This window comes from Lolium perenne, chromosome 2, assembly GCF_019359855.2.
Source record: "Lolium perenne isolate Kyuss_39 chromosome 2, Kyuss_2.0, whole genome shotgun sequence".
In the NCBI taxonomy this organism is placed as follows: domain Eukaryota; kingdom Viridiplantae; phylum Streptophyta; class Magnoliopsida; order Poales; family Poaceae; genus Lolium; species Lolium perenne.
In genome coordinates this window covers 100796373-100812017 of record NC_067245.2, presented here as the reverse complement: position 1 = coordinate 100812017, position 15645 = coordinate 100796373, and the positions used below count along the sequence as shown (strand labels likewise).

Sequence of the window (15645 nt, the reverse complement as noted above, 5' to 3'; positions counted from 1 at the left end):
CACGAGTGCCCGCAAAAAAATATCGTCCTAACTTCACCATGAATGTCGCCGCGTGACGCAAAAAGGAGGGATGCAAGACGAGGACTTCCCAGGAGGTCACCCATCCTAGTACTACTCTCGCCCAAGCACGCTTAACTTCGAGTTCGATGGGATCCGGTGCTTTAGTGCCGGTATGATCGCATCCGACATGTTATGCACTCATTTTCCCTTATGCTTGCTCCTCCCGCTCTTTGTCTCGCTCTATTTTGTACCATGTCCATCCTCTTTTTCATCCGCACCACCGTTTCCCATCACCAATAGCCGAGCACGAGTGCCCGCAAAAAATATCGTCCTACCTGCACCATGAATGTCGCCGCGTGACGCAAACAAGGAGGGATGCAACACGAGGACTTCCAAGGAGGTCACCCATCCTAGTACTACTCTCACCCAAGCACGCTTAACTTCGGAGTTCGATGGGATCCGGTGCTTTAGTGCCGGTATGATCGCATCCGACATGTTATGCACTCATTTTCCCTTATGCTTGCTCCTCCCGCTCTTTGTCCGCTTCTATTTTGTACCATGTCCATCCTCTTTTTCATCCGCACCACCGTTTCCCATCACCAATAGCCGAGCACGAGTGCCCGCAAAAATATCGTCCTAACTTCACCATGAATGTCCCCGCGTGACGCAAAAAAGGAGGGATGCAACACGAGGACTTCCCAGAGGTCACCCATCCTAGTACTACTCTCGCCCAAGCACGCTTAACTTCGGAGTTCGATGGGATCCGGTGCTTTAGTGCCGGTATGATCGCATCCGACATGTTATGCACTCATTTTCCCTTATGCTTGCTCCTCCCGCTCTTTGTCCGCTCTATTTTGTACCATGTCCATCCTCTTTTTCATCCGCACCACCGTTTCCCATCACCAATAGCCGAGCACGAGTGCCCGCAAAAAAATATCGTCCTAACTTCACCATGAATGTCGCCGCGTGACGCAAAAAAGGAGGGATGCAACACGAGGACTTCCCAGGAGGTCACCCATCCTAGTACTACTCTCGCCCAAGCACGCTTAACTTCGGAGTTCTGATGGGATCCGGTGCTTTAGTGCTGGTATGATCGCATACGACATGTTATGCACTCATTTTCCCTTATGCTTGCTCCTCCCGCTCTTTGTCCGCTTCTATTTTGTACCATATCCATCCTCTTTTTCATCCGCACAACCGTTTCCCATCAACAATAGTCGAGCACGAGTGCCCGCAAAAAATATCGTCCTAACTTCACCATGAATGTCGCCGCGTGACGCAAAAAGGAGGGATGCAACACAAGGACTTCCCAGGAGGTCACCCATCCTAGTACTACTCTCACCCAAGCACGCTTAACTTCGGAGTTCTGATGGGATCCGGTGCTTTAGTGCTGGTATGATCGCATCCGACATGTTATGCACTCATTTTCCCTTATGCTTGCTCCTCCCGCTCTTTGTCTCGCTTCTATTTTGTACCATGTCCATCCTCTTTTTCATCCGCACCACCGTTTCCCATCACCAATAGCCGAGCACGAGTGCCCGCAAAAAATATCGTCCTAACTTCACCATGAATGTCGCCGCGTGACGCAAAAAAGGAGGGATGCAACACGAGGACTTCCTGTGAGGTCACCCATCCTAGTACTACTCACGCCAAAGCAGCTTAACTTCGGAGTTCTTATGGGATCCGGTGCTTTAGTGCTAGTATGATCGCATCCGACATGTTATGCACTCATTTTCCCTTATGCTTGCTCCTCCCGCTCTTTGTCTGCTCTATTTTGTACCATGTCCATCCTCTTCTTCATCCGCACCACCGTTTCCCATCACCAATAGCCGAGCACGAGTGCCCGCAAAAAAATATCGTCCTAACTTCACCATGAATGTCGTCGCGTGACGCAAAAAAGGAGGGATGCAACACGAGGACTTTCCAGGAGGTCACCCATCCTAGTACTACTCTCGCCCAAGCACGCTTAACTTCGGAGTTCTGATAGGATCCGGTGCTTTAGTGCTGGTATGATTGCAACCGACATGTTATGCACTCATTTTCCCATATGCTTGCTCCTCCCGCTCTTTGTCTGCTCTATTTTGTACCATGTCCATCCTCTTTTTCATCAGCACCACCGTTTCCCATCACCAATAGCCGAGCACGAGTGCCCGCAAAAAATATCGTCCTAACTTCACCATGACTGTCGCCGCGTGACGCAAAAAAGGAGGGATGCAACACGAGGACTTCCCAGGAGGTCACCCATCCTAGTACTACTCTCGCCCAAGCATGCTTAACTTCGGAGTTCTGATGGGATTCGGTGCTTTAGTGCTGGTATGATCGCATCCGACATGTTATGCACTCATTTTCCCTTATGCTTGCTCCTCCCGCTCGTTGTCTGCTCTATTTTGTACCATGTCCATCCTCTTTTTCATCAGCACCACCGTTTCCCATCACCAATAGCCGAGCACGAGTGCCCGCATAAATATCGTCCTAACTTCACCATGAATGTCGCCGCGTGACGCAAAAAGGAGGGATGCAACACGAGGACTTCCTCAGAGTTCACCCATCCTAGTACTACTCTCCCCCAAGCACGCTTAACTTCGGAGTTCTGATGGGATCCGGTGCTTTAGTGCTGGTATGATCGCATCCGACATGTTATGCACTCATTTTCCCTTATGCTTGCTCCTCCTGCTCTTTGTCTGCTCTATTTTGTACCATGTCCATCCTCTTTTTCATCCGCACCACCGTTTCCCATCACCAATAGCCGAGCACGAGTGCCCGCAAAAAAATATCATCCTAACTTCACCATGAATGTCGCCGTGTGACGCAAAAAAGGAGGGATGCAACACGAGGACTTCCCAGGAGGTCACCCATCCTAGTACTACTCTCACCCAAGCACGCTTAACTTCAGAGTTCTGATGGGATCCGGTGCTTTAGTGCTGGTATGATCGCATCCGACATGTTATGCACTCATTTTCCCTTATACTTGCTCCTCCCGCTCTTTGTGTGCTCTATTTTGTACCATGTCCATCCTCTTTTTCATCCGCACCACCGTTTCCCATCACCAATAGCCGAGCACGAGTGCCCGCAAAAAAATATCGTCCTAACTTCACCATGAATGTCGTCGCGTGACGCAAAAAAGGAGGGATGCAACACGAGGACTTTCCAGGAGGTCACCCATCCTAGTACTACTCTCGCCCAAGCACGCTTAACTTCGGAGTTCTGATGGGATCTGGTGCTTTAGTGCTGGTATGATTGCAACCGACATGTTATGCACTCATTTTCCCTTATGCTTGCTCCTCCCGCTCTTTGTCTGCTCTATTTTGTACCATGTCCATCCTCTTTTTCATCCGCACCACCGTTTCCCATCACCAATAGCCGAGCACGAGTGCCCGCAAAAAAATATCATCCTAACTTCACCATGATTGTCGCCGCGTGACGCAAAAAAGGAGGGATGCAACACGAGGACTTCCCAGGAGGTCACCCATCCTAGTACTACTCTCGCCCAAGCACGCTTAACTTCGGAGTTCTGATGGGATCCGGTGCTTTAGTGCTGGTATGATCGCATACGACATGTTATGCACTCATTTTCCCTTATGCTTGCTCCTCCCGCTCTTTGTCTGCTCTATTTTGTACCATGTCCATCCTCTTTTTCATCCGCACCACCGTTTCGCATCACCAATTAGTGAGCACGAGTGCCCGCAAAAAAATATCGTCCTAACTTCACCATGAATGTCGCCGCGTGACGCAAAAAAGGAGGGATGCAACACGAGGACTTCCCAGGAGGTCACCCATCCTAGTAATACTGTCGCCCAAGCACGCTTAACTTCAGAGTTCTGATGGGATCCGGTGCTTTAGTGCTGGTATGATCGTATCCGACATGTTATGCACTCATTTTCCCTTATGCTTGCTCCTCCCGCTCTTTTTCTGCTCTATTTTGTACCATGTCAATCCTCTTTTTCATCCGCACCACCGTTTCCCATCACCAATAGCCGAGCACGAGTGCCCGCAATAAAATATCGTCCTAACTTCACCATGAATGTCGCCGCGTGACGCAAAAAAGGAGGGATGCAACACGAGGACTTCCCAGGAGGTCACCCATCCTAGTACTACTCTCGCCCAAGCACGCTTAACTTCGCAGTTCTGATGGGATCCGGTGCTTTAGTGCTGGTATGATCGCATCCGACATGTTATGCACTCATTTTCCCTTATGCTTGCTCCTCCCGCTCCTTGTCTGCTCTATTTTGTACCATGTCTATCCTCTTTTTCATCCGCACCACCGTTTCCCATCACCAATAGCCGAGCACGAGTGCCCGCAAAAAAATATCGTCCTAACTTCACCATGAATGTCGCCGCATGACGCAAAAAAGGAGGATGCAACACGAGGACTTCCCAGGAGGTCACCCATCCTAGTACAACTCTCGCCCAAGCACCCTTAACTTCGGAGTTCTGATGGGATCCGGTGCTTTAGTGCTGGTATGATCGCATCCGACATGTTATGCACTCATTTTCCCTTATGCTTGCTCCTCCCGCTCTTTGTCTGCTCTATTTTGTACCATGTCCATCCTCTTTTTCATCCGCACCACCGTTTCCCATCACCAATAGCCGAGCACGAGTGCCCGCAAAAAAATATCGTCCTAACTTCACCATGAATGTCGCCGCGTGACGCAAAAAAGGAGGGATGCAAGACGAGGACTTCCCAGGAGGTCACCCATCCTAGTACTACTCTCGCCCAAGCACGCTTAACTTCGGAGTTCTGATGGGATCCGGTGCTTTAGTGCTGGTATGATCGCATCCGACATGTTATGCACTCATTTTCCCTTATGCTTGCTCCTCCCGCTCTTTGTCTGCTCTATTTTGTACCATGTCCATCCTCTTTTTCATCCGCACCACCGTTTCCCATCACCAATAGCCGAGCACGAGTGCCCGCAAAAAAATATCGTCCTAACTTCACCATGAATGTCGCCGCGTGACGCAAAAAAGGAGGGATGCAACACGAGGACTTCCAAGGAGGTCACCCATCCTAGTACTACTCTCACCCAAGCACGCTTAACTTCGGAGTTCTGATGGGATCCGGTGCTTTAGTGCTGGTATGATCGCATCCGACATGTTATGCACTCATTTTCCCTTATGCTTGCTCCTCCCGCTCTTTGTCTGCTCTATTTTGTACCATGTCCATCCTCTTTTTCATCCGCACCACCGTTTCCCATCACCAATAGCCGAGCACGAGTGCCCGCAAAAAAATATCGTCCTAACTTCACCATGAATGTCCCCGCGTGACGCAAAAAAGGAGGGATGCAACACGAGGACTTCCCAGGAGGTCACCCATCCTAGTACTACTCTCGCCCAAGCACGCTTAACTTCGGAGTTCTGATGGGATCCGGTGCTTTAGTGCTGGTATGATCGCATCCGACATGTTATGCACTCATTTTCCCTTATGCTTGCTCCTCCCGCTCTTTGTCCGCTTCTATTTTGTACCATGTCCATCCTCTTTTTCATCCGCACCACCGTTTCCCATCACCAATAGCCGAGCACGAGTGCCCGCAAAAAATATCGTCCTAACTTCACCATGAATGTCGCCGCGTGACGCAAAAAAGGAGGGATGCAACACGAGGACTTCCCATGATGTCACCCATCCTAGTACTACTCTCGCCCAAGCACGCTTAACTTCGGAGTTCTGATGGGATCCGGTGCTTTAGTGCTGGTATGATCGCATACGACATGTTATGCACTCATTTTCCCTTATGCTTGCTCCTCCCGCTCTTTGTCTGCTCTATTTTGTACCATATCCATCCTCTTTTTCATCCGCACAACCGTTTCCCATCAACAATAGTCGAGCACGAGTGCCCGCAAAAAAATATCGTCCTAACTTCACCATGAATGTCGCCGCGTGACGCAAAAAAGGAGGGATGCAACACAAGGACTTCCCAGGAGGTCACCCATCCTAGTACTACTCTCACCCAAGCACGCTTAACTTCGGAGTTCTGATGGGATCCGGTGCTTTAGTGCTGGTATGATCGCATCCGACATGTTATGCACTCATTTTCCCTTATGCTTGCTCCTCCCGCTCTTTGTCTGCTCTATTTTGTACCATGTCCATCCTCTTTTTCATCCGCACCACCGTTTCCCATCACCAATAGCCGAGCACGAGTGCCCGCAAAAAAATATCGTCCTAACTTCACCATGAATGTCGCCGCGTGACGCAAAAAAGGAGGGATGCAACACGAGGACTTCCCAGGAGGTCACCCATCCTAGTACTACTCTCGCCCAAGCAGCTTAACTTCGGAGTTCTTATGGGATCCGGTGCTTTAGTGCTAGTATGATCGCATCCGACATGTTATGCACTCATTTTCCCTTATGCTTGCTCCTCCCGCTCTTTGTGTGCACTATTTTGTACCATGTCCATCCTCTTTTTCATCCGCACCACCGTTTCCCATCACCAATAGCCGAGCACGAGTGCCCGCAAAAAAATATCGTCCTAACTTCACCATGAATGTCGTCGCGTGACGCAAAAAAGGAGGGATGCAACACGAGGACTTTCCAGGAGGTCACCCATCCTAGTACTACTCTCGCCCAAGCACGCTTAACTTCGGAGTTCTGATAGGATCCGGTGCTTTAGTGCTGGTATGATTGCAACCGACATGTTATGCACTCATTTTCCCATATGCTTGCTCCTCCCGCTCTTTGTCTGCTCTATTTTGTACCATGTCCATCCTCTTTTTCATCCGCACCACCGTTTCCCATCACCAATAGCCGAGCACGAGTGCCCGCAAAAAAATATCGTCCTAACTTCACCATGACTGTCGCCGCGTGACGCAAAAAAGGAGGGATGCAACACGAGGACTTCCCAGGAGGTCACCCATCCTAGTACTACTCTCGCCCAAGCATGCTTAACTTCGGAGTTCTGATGGGATTCGGTGCTTTAGTGCTGGTATGATCGCATCCGACATGTTATGCACTCATTTTCCCTTATGCTTGCTCCTCCCGCTCTTTGTCTGCTCTATTTTGTACCATGTCCATCCTCTTTTTCATCAGCACCACCGTTTCCCATCACCAATAGCCGAGCACGAGTGCCCGCAAAAAAATATCGTCCTAACTTCACCATGAATGTCGCCGCGTGACGCAAAAAAGGAGGGATGCAACACGAGGACTTCCCAGGAGTTCACCCATCCTAGTACTACTCTCGCCCAAGCACGCTTAACTTCGGAGTTCTGATGGGATCCAGTGCTTTAGTGCTGGTATGATCGCATCCGACATGTTATGCACTCATTTTCCCTTATGCTTGCTCCTCCTGCTCTTTGTCTGCTCTATTTTGTACCATGTCCATCCTCTTTTTCATCCGCACCACCGTTTCTCATCACCAATAGCCGAGCACGAGTGCCCGCAAAAAAATATCGTCCTAACTTCACCATGAATGTCGCCGCGTGACGCAAAAAAGGAGGGATGCAACACGAGGACTTCCCAGGAGGTCACCCATCCTAGTACTACTCTCGCCCAAGCACGCTTAACTTCGGAGTTCTGATGGGATCCGGTGCTTTAGTGCTGGTATGATCGCATCCGACATGTTATGCACTCATTTTCCCTTATGCTTGCTCCTCCCGCTCTTTGTCTACTCTATTTTGTACCATGTCCATCTTCTTTTTCATCCGCACCACCGTTTCCCATCACCAATAGCCGAGCACGAGTGCCCGCAAAAAAATATCGTCCTAACTTCACCATGAATGTCACCGCGTGACGCAATATTCCAGCGATGCAACACGAGGACTTCGCAGGAGGTCACCCATCCTAGTACTACTCTCGCCCAAGCAGGCTTAACTTCGGAGTTCTGATGGGATCCGGTGCTTTAGTGCTGGTATGATCGCATCCGACATGTTATGCACTCATTTTCCCTTATGCTTGCTCCTCCCGCTCTTTGTCTGCTCTATTTTGTACCATGTCCATCCTCTTTTTCATCCGCACCACCGTTTCCCATCACCAATAGCCGAGCACGAGTGCCCGCCACAAAATATCGACCTAACTTCTCCATGAATGTCGCCGCGTGACGCACAAAGGATGGCTGCAACACGAGGACTTCTCGGAGGTCACCCATCCTAGTACTACTCTCACCCAAGCACGCTTAACTTCGGAGTTCTGATGGGATCCGGTGCTTTAGTGCTGGTATGATCGCATCCGACATGTTATGCACTCATTTTCCCTTTTGCTTGCTCCTCCCGCTCTTTGTCTGCTCTATTTTGTACCATGTCCATCCTCTTTTTCATCCGCACCACCGTTTCCCATCACCAATAGCCGAGCACGAGTGCCCGCAAAAAAATATCGTCCTAACTTCACCATGAATGTCGCCGCGTGACGCAAAAAAAGAGGGATGCAACACGAGGACTTCCCAGGAGGTCACCCATCCTAGTACTACTCTCGCCCAAGCACGCTTAACTTCGGAGTTCTGATGGGATCCGGTGCTTTAGTGCTGGTATGATCGCATACGACATGTTATGCACTCATTTTCCCTGATGCTTGCTCCTCCCGCTCTTTGTCTGCTCTATTTTGTACCATGTCCATCCTCTTTTTCATCCGCACAACCGTTTCCCATCAACAATAGTCGAGCACGAGTGCCCGCAAAAAAATATCGTCCTAACTTCACCATGAATGTCGCCGCGTGACGCAAAAAAGGAGGGATGCAACACAAGGACTTCCCAGGAGGTCACCCATCCTAGTACTACTCTCACCCAAGCACGCTTAACTTCAGAGTTCTGATGGGATCCGGTGCTTTAGTGCTGGTATGATCGCATCCGACATGTTATGCACTCATTTTCCCTTATGCTTGCTCCTCCCGCTCTTTGTCTGCTCTATTTTGTACCATGTCCATCCTCTTTTTCATCCGCACCACCGTTTCCCATCACCAATAGCCGAGCACGAGTGCCCGCAAAAAAATATCGTCCTAACTTCACCATGAATGTCGCCGCGTGACGCAAAAAAGGAGGGATGCAACACGAGGACTTCCCAGGAGGTGACCCATCCTAGTACTACTCTCGCCCAAGCACGCTTAACTTCGGAGTTCTGATGGGATCCGGTGCTTTAGTGCTAGTATGATCGCATCCGACATGTTATGCACTCATTTTCCCTTATGCTTGCTCCTCCCGCTCTTTGTGTGCACTATTTTGTACCATGTCCATCCTCTTTTTCATCCGCACCACCGTTTCCCATCACCAATAGCCGAGCACGAGTGCCCAAAAAAATATCGTCCTAACTTCACCATGAATGTCGTCGCGTGACGCAAAAAAGGAGGGATGCAACACGAGGACTTTCCAGGAGGTCACCCATCCTAGTACTACTCTCGCCCAAGCACGCTTAACTTCGGAGTTCTGATAGGATCCGGTGCTTTAGTGCTGGTATGATTGCAACCGACATGTTATGCACTCATTTTCCCATATGCTTGCTCCTCCCGCTCTTTGTCTGCTCTATTTTGTACCATGTCCATCCTCTTTTTCATCCGCACCACCGTTTCCCATCACCAATAGCCGAGCACGAGTGCCCGCAAAAAAAATATCGTCCTAACTTCACCATGACTGTCGCCGCGTGACGCAAAAAAGGAGGGATGCAACACGAGGACTTCCCAGGAGGTCACCCATCCTAGTACTACTCTCGCCCAAGCATGCTTAACTTCGGAGTTCTGATGGGATTCGGTGCTTTAGTGCTGGTATGATCGCATCCGACATGTTATGCACTCATTTTCCCTTATGCTTGCTCCTCCCGCTCTTTGTCTGCTCTATTTTGTACCATGTCGATCCTCTTTTTCATCAGCACCACCGTTTCCCATCACCAATAGCCAAGCACGAGTGCCCGCAAAAAAATATCGTCCTAACTTCACCATGAATGTCGCCGCGTGACGCAAAAAAGGAGGGATGCAACACGAGGACTTCCCAGGAGTTCACCCATCCTAGTACTACTCTCACCCAAGCACGCTTAACTTCGGAGTTCTGATGGGATCCAGTGCTTTAGTGCTGGTATGATCGCATCCGACATGTTATGCACTCATTTTCCCTTATGCTTGCTCCTCCTGCTCTTTGTCTGCTCTATTTTGTACCATGTCCATCCTCTTTTTCATCCGCACCACCGTTTCTCATCACCAATAGCCGAGCACGAGTGCCCGCAAAAAAATATCGTCCTAACTTCACCATGAATGTCGCCGCGTGACGCAAAAAAGGAGGGATGCAACACGAGGACTTCCCAGGAGGTCACCCATCCTAGTACTACTCTCGCCCAAGCAGGCTTAACTGAGTTCGATGGGATCCGGTGCTTTAGTGCTGGTATGATCGCATCCGACATGTTATGCACTCATTTTCCCTTATGCTTGCTCCTCCCGCTCTTTGTCTACTCTATTTTGTACCATGTCCATCTTCTTTTTCATCCGCACCACCGTTTCCCATCACCAATAGCCGAGCACGAGTGCCCGCAAAAAAATATCGTCCTAACTTCACCATGAATGTCACCGCGTGACGCAAAAAAGGAGGGATGCAACACGAGGACTTCCCAGGAGGTCACCCATCCTAGTACTACTCTCGCCCAAGCAGGCTTAACTTCGGAGTTCTGATGGGATCCGGTGCTTTAGTGCTGGTATGATCGCATCCGACATGTTATGCACTCATTTTCCCTTATGCTTGCTCCTCCAGATCTTTGTCCTCTCCATTTTGTACCATGTCCATCCTCTTTTTCATCCGCACCACCGTTTCCCATCACCAATAGCCGAGCACGAGTGCCCGCAAAAAAATATCGTCCTAACTTCACCATGAATGTCGCCGCGTGACGCAAAAAAGGAGGGATGCAACACGAGGACTTCACAGGAGGTCACCCATCCTAGTACTACTCTCACCCAAGCACGCTTAACTTCGGAGTTCTGATGGGATCCGGTGCTTTAGTGCTGGTATGATCGCATCCGACATGTTATGCACTCATTTTCCCTTTTGCTTGCTCCTCCCACTCTTTGTCTGCTCTATTTTGTACCATGTCCATCCTCTTTTTCATCAGCACCACCGTTTCCCATCACCAATAGCCGAGCACGAGTGCCCGCAAAAAAATATCGTCCTAACTTCACCATGAATGTCGCCGCGTGACGCAAAAAAGGAGGGATGCAACACGAGGACTTCCCAGGAGGTCACCCATCCTAGTACTACTCTCACCCAAGCACGCTTAACTTCGGAGTTCTGATGGGATCCGGTGCTTTAGTGCTGTTATGATCGCATCCGACATGTTATGCACTCATTTTGCCTTATGCTTGCTCCTCCCGCTCTTTGTCTGCTCTATTTTGTACCATGTCCATCCTCTTTTTCATCCGCACCACCGTTTCCCATCACCAATAGCCGAGCACGAGTGCCCGCAAAAAAATATCGTCCTAACTTCACCATGAATGTCTCCGCGTGACGCAAAAAAGGAGGGATGCAACACGAGGACTTCCCAGGAGGTCACCCATCCTAGTACTACTCTCGCCCAAGCACGCTTAACTTCGGAGTTCTAATGGGATCCGGTGCTTTAGTGCTGGTATGATCGCATCCGACATGTTATGCACTCATTTTCCCTTATGCTTGCTCCTCCCGCTCTTTGTCTGCCCTATTTTGTACCATGTCCATCCTCTTTTTCATCCGCACCACCGTTTCCCATCACCAATAGCCGAGCACGAGTGCCCGCAAAAAAAAAATCGTCCTAACTTCACCATGAATGTCGCCGCGTGACGCAAAAAAGGAGGGATGCAACACGAGGACTTCCCAGGAGTTCACCCATCCTAGTACTACTCTCGCCCAAGCACGCTTAACTTCGGAGTTCTGATGGGATCCAGTGCTTTAGTGCTGGTATGATCGCATCCGACATGTTATGCACTCATTTTCCCTTATGCTTGCTCCTCCTGCTCTTTGTCTGCTCTATTTTGTACCATGTCCATCCTCTTTTTCATCCGCACCACCGTTTCTCATCACCAATAGCCGAGCACGAGTGCCCGCAAAAAAATATCGTCCTAACTTCACCATGAATGTCGCCGCGTGACGCAAAAAAGGAGGGATGCAACACGAGGACTTCCCAGGAGGTCACCCATCCTAGTACTACTCTCGCCCAAGCAGGCTTAACTTCGGAGTTCTGATGGGATCCGGTGCTTTAGTGCTGGTATGATCGCATCCGACATGTTATGCACTCATTTTCCCTTATGCTTGCTCCTCCCGCTCTTTGTCTACTCTATTTTGTACCATGTCCATCTTCTTTTTCATCCGCACCACCGTTTCCCATCACCAATAGCCGAGCACGAGTGCCCGCAAAAAAATATCGTCCTAACTTCACCATGAATGTCACCGCGTGACGCAAAAAAGGAGGGATGCAACACGAGGACTTCCCAGGAGGTCACCCATCCTAGTACTACTCTCGCCCAAGCCGGCTTAACTTCGGAGTTCTGATGGGATCCGGTGCTTTAGTGCTGGTATGATCGCATCCGACATGTTATGCACTCATTTTCCCTTATGCTTGCTCCTCCCGCTCTTTGTCTGCTCTATTTTGTACCATGTCGATCCTCTTTTTCATCCGCACCACCGTTTCCCATCACCAATAGCCGAGCACGAGTGCCCGCAAAAAAATATCGTCCTAACTTCACCATGAATGTCGCCGCGTGACGCAAAAAAGGAGGGATGCAACACGAGGACTTCACAGGAGGTCACCCATCCTAGTACTACTCTCACCCAAGCACGCTTAACTTCGGAGTTCTGATGGGATCCGGTGCTTTAGTGCTGGTATGATCGCATCCGACATGTTATGCACTCATTTTCCCTTTTGCTTGCTCCTCCCGCTCTTTGTCTGCTCTATTTTGTACCATGTCCATCCTCTTTTTCATCAGCACCACCGTTTCCCATCACCAATAGCCGAGCACGAGTGCCCACAAAAAAATATCGTCCTAACTTCTCCATGAATGTCGCCGCGTGACGCAAAAAAGGAGGGATGCAACACGAGGACTTCCCAGGAGGTCACCCATCCTAGTACTACTCTCACCCAAGCACGCTTAACTTCGGAGTTCTGATGGGATCCGGTGCTTTAGTGCTGTTATGATCGCATCCGACATGTTATGCACTCATTTTGCCTTATGCTTGCTCCTCCCGCTCTTTGTCTGCTCTATTTTGTACCATGTCCATCCTCTTTTTCATCCGCACCACCGTTTCCCATCACCAATAGCCGAGCACGAGTGCCCGCAAAAAAATATCGTCCTAACTTCACCATGAATGTCTCCGCGTGACGCAAAAAAGGAGGGATGCAACACGAGGACTTCCCAGGAGGTCACCCATCCTAGTACTACTCTCGCCCAAGCACGCTTAACTTCGGAGTTCTAATGGGATCCGGTGCTTTAGTGCTGGTATGATCGCATCCGACATGTTATGCACTCATTTTCCCTTATGCTTGCTCCTCCCGCTCTTTGTCTGCTCTATTTTGTACCATGTCCATCCTCTTTTTCATCCGCACCACCGTTTCCCATCACCAATAGCCGAGCACGAGTGCCCGCAAAAAAAATATCGTCCTAACTTCACCATGAATGTCGCCGCGTGACGCAAAAAAGGAGGGATGCAACACGAGGACTTCCCAGGAGGTTACCCATCCTAGTACTACTCTCACCCATCCTAGTACTACTCTCGCCCAAGCACGCTTAACTTCGGAGTTCTGATGGGATCCGGTGCTTTAGTGCTGGTATGATCGCATCCGACATGTTATGCACTCATTTTCCCTTATGCTAGCTCCTCCCGCTCTTTGTCTGCTCTATTTTGTACCATGTCCATCCTCTTTTTCATCCGAAACACCGTTTCCTATCACCAATAGCCGAGCACGCGTGCCCGCAAAAAAATATCGTCCTAACTTCACCATGAATGTCGCCGCGTGACGCAAAAAATGAGGGATGCAACACGAGGACTTCTCAGGAGGTCACCCATCCTAGTACTACTCTCGCCCAAGCATGCTTAACTTCAGAGTTCTGATGGGATTCGGTGCTTTAGTGCTGGTATGATCGCATCCGACATGTTATGCACTCATTTTCCCTTATGCTTGCTCCTCCCGCTCTTTGTCTGCTCTATTTTGTACCATGTCCATCCTCGTTTTCATCCGCACCACCGTTTCTCATCACCAATAGCCGAGCACGAGTGCCCGCAAAAAAATATCGTCCTAACTTCACCATGAATGTCGCCGCGTGACGCAAAAAAGGAGGGATGCAACACGAGGACTTCCCAGGAGGTCACCCATCCTAGTACTACTCTCGCCCAAGCAGGCTTAACTTCGGTGTTCTGATGGGATCCGGTGCTTTAGTGCTGGTATGATCGCATCCGACATATTATGCACTCATTTTCCCTTATGCTTGCTCCTCCCGCTCTTTGTCTGCTCTATTTTGTACCATGTCCATCCTCTTTTTCATCCGCTCCACCGTTTCCCATCACCAATAGCCGAGGACGAGTGCCCGCAAAAAAATATCGTCCTAACTTCACCATGAATGTCGCCGCGTGACGCAAAAAAGGAGGGATGCAACACGAGGACTTCCCAGGAGGTCACCCATCCTAGTACTACTCTCGCCCAAGCAGGCTTAACTTCGGAGTTCTGATGGGATCCGGTGCTTTAGTGCTGGTATGATCGCATCCGACATGTTATGCACTCATTTTCCCTTATGCTTGCTCCTCCCGCTCTTTGTCTGCTCTATTTTGTACCATGTCCATCCTCTTTTTCATCTGCACCACCGTTTCCCATCACCAATAGCCGAGCATGAGTGCCCGCAAAAAAATATCTTCCTAACTTCACCATGAATGTCGCCGCGTGACGCAAAAAAGGAGGGATGCAACACGAGGACTTCCCAGGAGGTCACCCATCCTAGTACTACTCTCACCCAAGCACGCTTAACTTCGGAGTTCTGATGGGATCCGGTGCTTTAGTGCTGGTATGATCGCATCCGACATGTTATGCACTCATTTTCCCTTATGCTTGCTCCTCCCGCTCTTTGTCTGCTCTATTTTGTACCATGTCCATCCTCTTTTTCATCCGCACCACCGTTTCCCATCACCAATAGCCGAGCACGAGCACCCGCAAAAAAATATCGTCCTAACTTCACCATGAATGTCGCCGCGTGACGCAAAAAAGGAGGGATGCAACACGAGGACTTCCCAGGAGGTCACCCATCCTAGTACTACTCTCGCCCAAGCACGCTTAACTTCGGAGTTCTGATGGGATCCGGTGCTTTAGTGCTGTTATGATCGCATCCAACATCTTATGCACTCATTTTCCCTTATGCTTGCTCCTCCCGCACTTTGTCTGCTCTATTTTGTACCATGTCCATCCTCTTTTTTATCCGCACCACCGTTTCCCATCACCAATAGCCGAGCACGAGTGCCCGCAAAAAAATATCGTCCTAACTTCACCATGAATGTCGCCGCGTGACGCAAAAAAGGAGGGATGCAACACGAGGACTTCCCAGGAGGTCACCCATCCTAGTACTACTCTCGCCCAAGCACGCTTAACTTCGGAGTTCTGATGGGATCCGGTGCGTTAGTGCTGGTATGATCGCATCCGACATGTTATGCACTCATTTTCCCTTATGCTTGCTCCTCCCGCTCTTTGTCTGCTCTATTTTGTACCATGTCCATCATCTTTTTCATCCGCACCACCGTTTCTCAT

At 49.7% G+C, this 15645-nt stretch overlaps 50 non-coding genes and 1 pseudogene across 50 annotated transcripts; all 51 read right to left on the bottom strand.

Annotated features, from left to right (window-relative positions):
• Positions 1 to 67: 67 nt before the first annotated feature.
• Positions 68 to 184, bottom strand: LOC139836817 (5S ribosomal RNA). Its single transcript, XR_011753533.1, has one exon. It is a non-coding gene; the product is annotated as a 5S ribosomal RNA (ribosomal RNA).
• Positions 185 to 372: 188 nt separating this feature from the next.
• LOC139836599 (5S ribosomal RNA) lies at positions 373 to 490 on the bottom strand. The gene has a single exon (XR_011753303.1). It is a non-coding gene; the product is annotated as a 5S ribosomal RNA (ribosomal RNA).
• Positions 491 to 677: 187 nt separating this feature from the next.
• Positions 678 to 794, bottom strand: LOC139836604 (5S ribosomal RNA). Its single transcript, XR_011753309.1, has one exon. It is a non-coding gene; the product is annotated as a 5S ribosomal RNA (ribosomal RNA).
• Positions 795 to 982: 188 nt separating this feature from the next.
• On the bottom strand, positions 983 to 1101 carry LOC139837352 (5S ribosomal RNA). Its single transcript, XR_011753844.1, has one exon. It is a non-coding gene; the product is annotated as a 5S ribosomal RNA (ribosomal RNA).
• Positions 1102 to 1288: 187 nt separating this feature from the next.
• On the bottom strand, positions 1289 to 1407 carry LOC139836247 (5S ribosomal RNA). The gene has a single exon (XR_011752945.1). It is a non-coding gene; the product is annotated as a 5S ribosomal RNA (ribosomal RNA).
• A 189-nt stretch (positions 1408 to 1596) lies between these two features.
• LOC139836843 (5S ribosomal RNA) lies at positions 1597 to 1714 on the bottom strand. Its single transcript, XR_011753559.1, has one exon. It is a non-coding gene; the product is annotated as a 5S ribosomal RNA (ribosomal RNA).
• A 188-nt stretch (positions 1715 to 1902) lies between these two features.
• On the bottom strand, positions 1903 to 2021 carry LOC139836500 (5S ribosomal RNA). Its single transcript, XR_011753204.1, has one exon. It is a non-coding gene; the product is annotated as a 5S ribosomal RNA (ribosomal RNA).
• Positions 2022 to 2208: 187 nt separating this feature from the next.
• LOC139836432 (5S ribosomal RNA) lies at positions 2209 to 2327 on the bottom strand. Its single transcript, XR_011753134.1, has one exon. It is a non-coding gene; the product is annotated as a 5S ribosomal RNA (ribosomal RNA).
• A 185-nt stretch (positions 2328 to 2512) lies between these two features.
• On the bottom strand, positions 2513 to 2631 carry LOC139836762 (5S ribosomal RNA). Its single transcript, XR_011753474.1, has one exon. It is a non-coding gene; the product is annotated as a 5S ribosomal RNA (ribosomal RNA).
• Positions 2632 to 2819: 188 nt separating this feature from the next.
• LOC139836295 (5S ribosomal RNA) lies at positions 2820 to 2938 on the bottom strand. Its single transcript, XR_011752993.1, has one exon. It is a non-coding gene; the product is annotated as a 5S ribosomal RNA (ribosomal RNA).
• A 188-nt stretch (positions 2939 to 3126) lies between these two features.
• Positions 3127 to 3245, bottom strand: LOC139836457 (5S ribosomal RNA). The gene has a single exon (XR_011753161.1). It is a non-coding gene; the product is annotated as a 5S ribosomal RNA (ribosomal RNA).
• A 188-nt stretch (positions 3246 to 3433) lies between these two features.
• LOC139837351 (5S ribosomal RNA) lies at positions 3434 to 3552 on the bottom strand. The gene has a single exon (XR_011753843.1). It is a non-coding gene; the product is annotated as a 5S ribosomal RNA (ribosomal RNA).
• A 188-nt stretch (positions 3553 to 3740) lies between these two features.
• LOC139836769 (5S ribosomal RNA) lies at positions 3741 to 3859 on the bottom strand. The gene has a single exon (XR_011753481.1). It is a non-coding gene; the product is annotated as a 5S ribosomal RNA (ribosomal RNA).
• Positions 3860 to 4047: 188 nt separating this feature from the next.
• On the bottom strand, positions 4048 to 4166 carry LOC139836391 (5S ribosomal RNA). The gene has a single exon (XR_011753090.1). It is a non-coding gene; the product is annotated as a 5S ribosomal RNA (ribosomal RNA).
• Positions 4167 to 4353: 187 nt separating this feature from the next.
• LOC139837424 (5S ribosomal RNA) lies at positions 4354 to 4472 on the bottom strand. The gene has a single exon (XR_011753917.1). It is a non-coding gene; the product is annotated as a 5S ribosomal RNA (ribosomal RNA).
• Positions 4473 to 4660: 188 nt separating this feature from the next.
• On the bottom strand, positions 4661 to 4779 carry LOC139837422 (5S ribosomal RNA). The gene has a single exon (XR_011753915.1). It is a non-coding gene; the product is annotated as a 5S ribosomal RNA (ribosomal RNA).
• A 188-nt stretch (positions 4780 to 4967) lies between these two features.
• LOC139836301 (5S ribosomal RNA) lies at positions 4968 to 5086 on the bottom strand. The gene has a single exon (XR_011752999.1). It is a non-coding gene; the product is annotated as a 5S ribosomal RNA (ribosomal RNA).
• Positions 5087 to 5274: 188 nt separating this feature from the next.
• Positions 5275 to 5393, bottom strand: LOC139837344 (5S ribosomal RNA). The gene has a single exon (XR_011753836.1). It is a non-coding gene; the product is annotated as a 5S ribosomal RNA (ribosomal RNA).
• A 188-nt stretch (positions 5394 to 5581) lies between these two features.
• On the bottom strand, positions 5582 to 5700 carry LOC139836440 (5S ribosomal RNA). The gene has a single exon (XR_011753143.1). It is a non-coding gene; the product is annotated as a 5S ribosomal RNA (ribosomal RNA).
• A 188-nt stretch (positions 5701 to 5888) lies between these two features.
• On the bottom strand, positions 5889 to 6007 carry LOC139836246 (5S ribosomal RNA). Its single transcript, XR_011752944.1, has one exon. It is a non-coding gene; the product is annotated as a 5S ribosomal RNA (ribosomal RNA).
• A 188-nt stretch (positions 6008 to 6195) lies between these two features.
• LOC139836701 (5S ribosomal RNA) lies at positions 6196 to 6313 on the bottom strand. The gene has a single exon (XR_011753413.1). It is a non-coding gene; the product is annotated as a 5S ribosomal RNA (ribosomal RNA).
• A 188-nt stretch (positions 6314 to 6501) lies between these two features.
• LOC139836499 (5S ribosomal RNA) lies at positions 6502 to 6620 on the bottom strand. Its single transcript, XR_011753203.1, has one exon. It is a non-coding gene; the product is annotated as a 5S ribosomal RNA (ribosomal RNA).
• A 188-nt stretch (positions 6621 to 6808) lies between these two features.
• Positions 6809 to 6927, bottom strand: LOC139836431 (5S ribosomal RNA). Its single transcript, XR_011753133.1, has one exon. It is a non-coding gene; the product is annotated as a 5S ribosomal RNA (ribosomal RNA).
• A 188-nt stretch (positions 6928 to 7115) lies between these two features.
• On the bottom strand, positions 7116 to 7234 carry LOC139836412 (5S ribosomal RNA). Its single transcript, XR_011753114.1, has one exon. It is a non-coding gene; the product is annotated as a 5S ribosomal RNA (ribosomal RNA).
• Positions 7235 to 7422: 188 nt separating this feature from the next.
• LOC139837337 (5S ribosomal RNA) lies at positions 7423 to 7541 on the bottom strand. Its single transcript, XR_011753829.1, has one exon. It is a non-coding gene; the product is annotated as a 5S ribosomal RNA (ribosomal RNA).
• Positions 7542 to 7729: 188 nt separating this feature from the next.
• On the bottom strand, positions 7730 to 7848 carry LOC139836526 (5S ribosomal RNA). The gene has a single exon (XR_011753231.1). It is a non-coding gene; the product is annotated as a 5S ribosomal RNA (ribosomal RNA).
• A 187-nt stretch (positions 7849 to 8035) lies between these two features.
• LOC139836712 (5S ribosomal RNA) lies at positions 8036 to 8153 on the bottom strand. Its single transcript, XR_011753424.1, has one exon. It is a non-coding gene; the product is annotated as a 5S ribosomal RNA (ribosomal RNA).
• Positions 8154 to 8341: 188 nt separating this feature from the next.
• Positions 8342 to 8460, bottom strand: LOC139837350 (5S ribosomal RNA). The gene has a single exon (XR_011753842.1). It is a non-coding gene; the product is annotated as a 5S ribosomal RNA (ribosomal RNA).
• Positions 8461 to 8648: 188 nt separating this feature from the next.
• On the bottom strand, positions 8649 to 8767 carry LOC139836401 (5S ribosomal RNA). Its single transcript, XR_011753101.1, has one exon. It is a non-coding gene; the product is annotated as a 5S ribosomal RNA (ribosomal RNA).
• A 188-nt stretch (positions 8768 to 8955) lies between these two features.
• LOC139836266 (5S ribosomal RNA) lies at positions 8956 to 9074 on the bottom strand. Its single transcript, XR_011752964.1, has one exon. It is a non-coding gene; the product is annotated as a 5S ribosomal RNA (ribosomal RNA).
• A 186-nt stretch (positions 9075 to 9260) lies between these two features.
• Positions 9261 to 9379, bottom strand: LOC139836498 (5S ribosomal RNA). Its single transcript, XR_011753202.1, has one exon. It is a non-coding gene; the product is annotated as a 5S ribosomal RNA (ribosomal RNA).
• A 189-nt stretch (positions 9380 to 9568) lies between these two features.
• LOC139836430 (5S ribosomal RNA) lies at positions 9569 to 9687 on the bottom strand. The gene has a single exon (XR_011753132.1). It is a non-coding gene; the product is annotated as a 5S ribosomal RNA (ribosomal RNA).
• Positions 9688 to 9875: 188 nt separating this feature from the next.
• Positions 9876 to 9994, bottom strand: LOC139836524 (5S ribosomal RNA). The gene has a single exon (XR_011753229.1). It is a non-coding gene; the product is annotated as a 5S ribosomal RNA (ribosomal RNA).
• Positions 9995 to 10182: 188 nt separating this feature from the next.
• Positions 10183 to 10297, bottom strand: LOC139836933 (5S ribosomal RNA). The gene has a single exon (XR_011753655.1). It is a non-coding gene; the product is annotated as a 5S ribosomal RNA (ribosomal RNA).
• Positions 10298 to 10485: 188 nt separating this feature from the next.
• On the bottom strand, positions 10486 to 10604 carry LOC139836252 (5S ribosomal RNA). The gene has a single exon (XR_011752950.1). It is a non-coding gene; the product is annotated as a 5S ribosomal RNA (ribosomal RNA).
• Positions 10605 to 10792: 188 nt separating this feature from the next.
• Positions 10793 to 10911, bottom strand: LOC139836278 (5S ribosomal RNA). Its single transcript, XR_011752976.1, has one exon. It is a non-coding gene; the product is annotated as a 5S ribosomal RNA (ribosomal RNA).
• Positions 10912 to 11099: 188 nt separating this feature from the next.
• On the bottom strand, positions 11100 to 11218 carry LOC139836425 (5S ribosomal RNA). Its single transcript, XR_011753127.1, has one exon. It is a non-coding gene; the product is annotated as a 5S ribosomal RNA (ribosomal RNA).
• A 188-nt stretch (positions 11219 to 11406) lies between these two features.
• Positions 11407 to 11525, bottom strand: LOC139837321 (5S ribosomal RNA). Its single transcript, XR_011753813.1, has one exon. It is a non-coding gene; the product is annotated as a 5S ribosomal RNA (ribosomal RNA).
• A 189-nt stretch (positions 11526 to 11714) lies between these two features.
• On the bottom strand, positions 11715 to 11833 carry LOC139836411 (5S ribosomal RNA). The gene has a single exon (XR_011753113.1). It is a non-coding gene; the product is annotated as a 5S ribosomal RNA (ribosomal RNA).
• Positions 11834 to 12021: 188 nt separating this feature from the next.
• LOC139836251 (5S ribosomal RNA) lies at positions 12022 to 12140 on the bottom strand. Its single transcript, XR_011752949.1, has one exon. It is a non-coding gene; the product is annotated as a 5S ribosomal RNA (ribosomal RNA).
• Positions 12141 to 12328: 188 nt separating this feature from the next.
• Positions 12329 to 12447, bottom strand: LOC139836434 (5S ribosomal RNA). Its single transcript, XR_011753136.1, has one exon. It is a non-coding gene; the product is annotated as a 5S ribosomal RNA (ribosomal RNA).
• A 188-nt stretch (positions 12448 to 12635) lies between these two features.
• LOC139836277 (5S ribosomal RNA) lies at positions 12636 to 12754 on the bottom strand. Its single transcript, XR_011752975.1, has one exon. It is a non-coding gene; the product is annotated as a 5S ribosomal RNA (ribosomal RNA).
• A 188-nt stretch (positions 12755 to 12942) lies between these two features.
• Positions 12943 to 13061, bottom strand: LOC139836424 (5S ribosomal RNA). Its single transcript, XR_011753126.1, has one exon. It is a non-coding gene; the product is annotated as a 5S ribosomal RNA (ribosomal RNA).
• Positions 13062 to 13249: 188 nt separating this feature from the next.
• On the bottom strand, positions 13250 to 13368 carry LOC139837320 (5S ribosomal RNA). The gene has a single exon (XR_011753812.1). It is a non-coding gene; the product is annotated as a 5S ribosomal RNA (ribosomal RNA).
• A 189-nt stretch (positions 13369 to 13557) lies between these two features.
• Positions 13558 to 13697, bottom strand: LOC139836553 (5S ribosomal RNA; annotated as a pseudogene).
• A 188-nt stretch (positions 13698 to 13885) lies between these two features.
• Positions 13886 to 14004, bottom strand: LOC139836558 (5S ribosomal RNA). Its single transcript, XR_011753262.1, has one exon. It is a non-coding gene; the product is annotated as a 5S ribosomal RNA (ribosomal RNA).
• Positions 14005 to 14192: 188 nt separating this feature from the next.
• Positions 14193 to 14311, bottom strand: LOC139836471 (5S ribosomal RNA). Its single transcript, XR_011753175.1, has one exon. It is a non-coding gene; the product is annotated as a 5S ribosomal RNA (ribosomal RNA).
• Positions 14312 to 14499: 188 nt separating this feature from the next.
• LOC139836249 (5S ribosomal RNA) lies at positions 14500 to 14618 on the bottom strand. Its single transcript, XR_011752947.1, has one exon. It is a non-coding gene; the product is annotated as a 5S ribosomal RNA (ribosomal RNA).
• Positions 14619 to 14806: 188 nt separating this feature from the next.
• Positions 14807 to 14925, bottom strand: LOC139837407 (5S ribosomal RNA). The gene has a single exon (XR_011753900.1). It is a non-coding gene; the product is annotated as a 5S ribosomal RNA (ribosomal RNA).
• Positions 14926 to 15113: 188 nt separating this feature from the next.
• Positions 15114 to 15232, bottom strand: LOC139836276 (5S ribosomal RNA). The gene has a single exon (XR_011752974.1). It is a non-coding gene; the product is annotated as a 5S ribosomal RNA (ribosomal RNA).
• A 188-nt stretch (positions 15233 to 15420) lies between these two features.
• On the bottom strand, positions 15421 to 15539 carry LOC139837326 (5S ribosomal RNA). Its single transcript, XR_011753818.1, has one exon. It is a non-coding gene; the product is annotated as a 5S ribosomal RNA (ribosomal RNA).
• Positions 15540 to 15645: the final 106 nt, after the last annotated feature.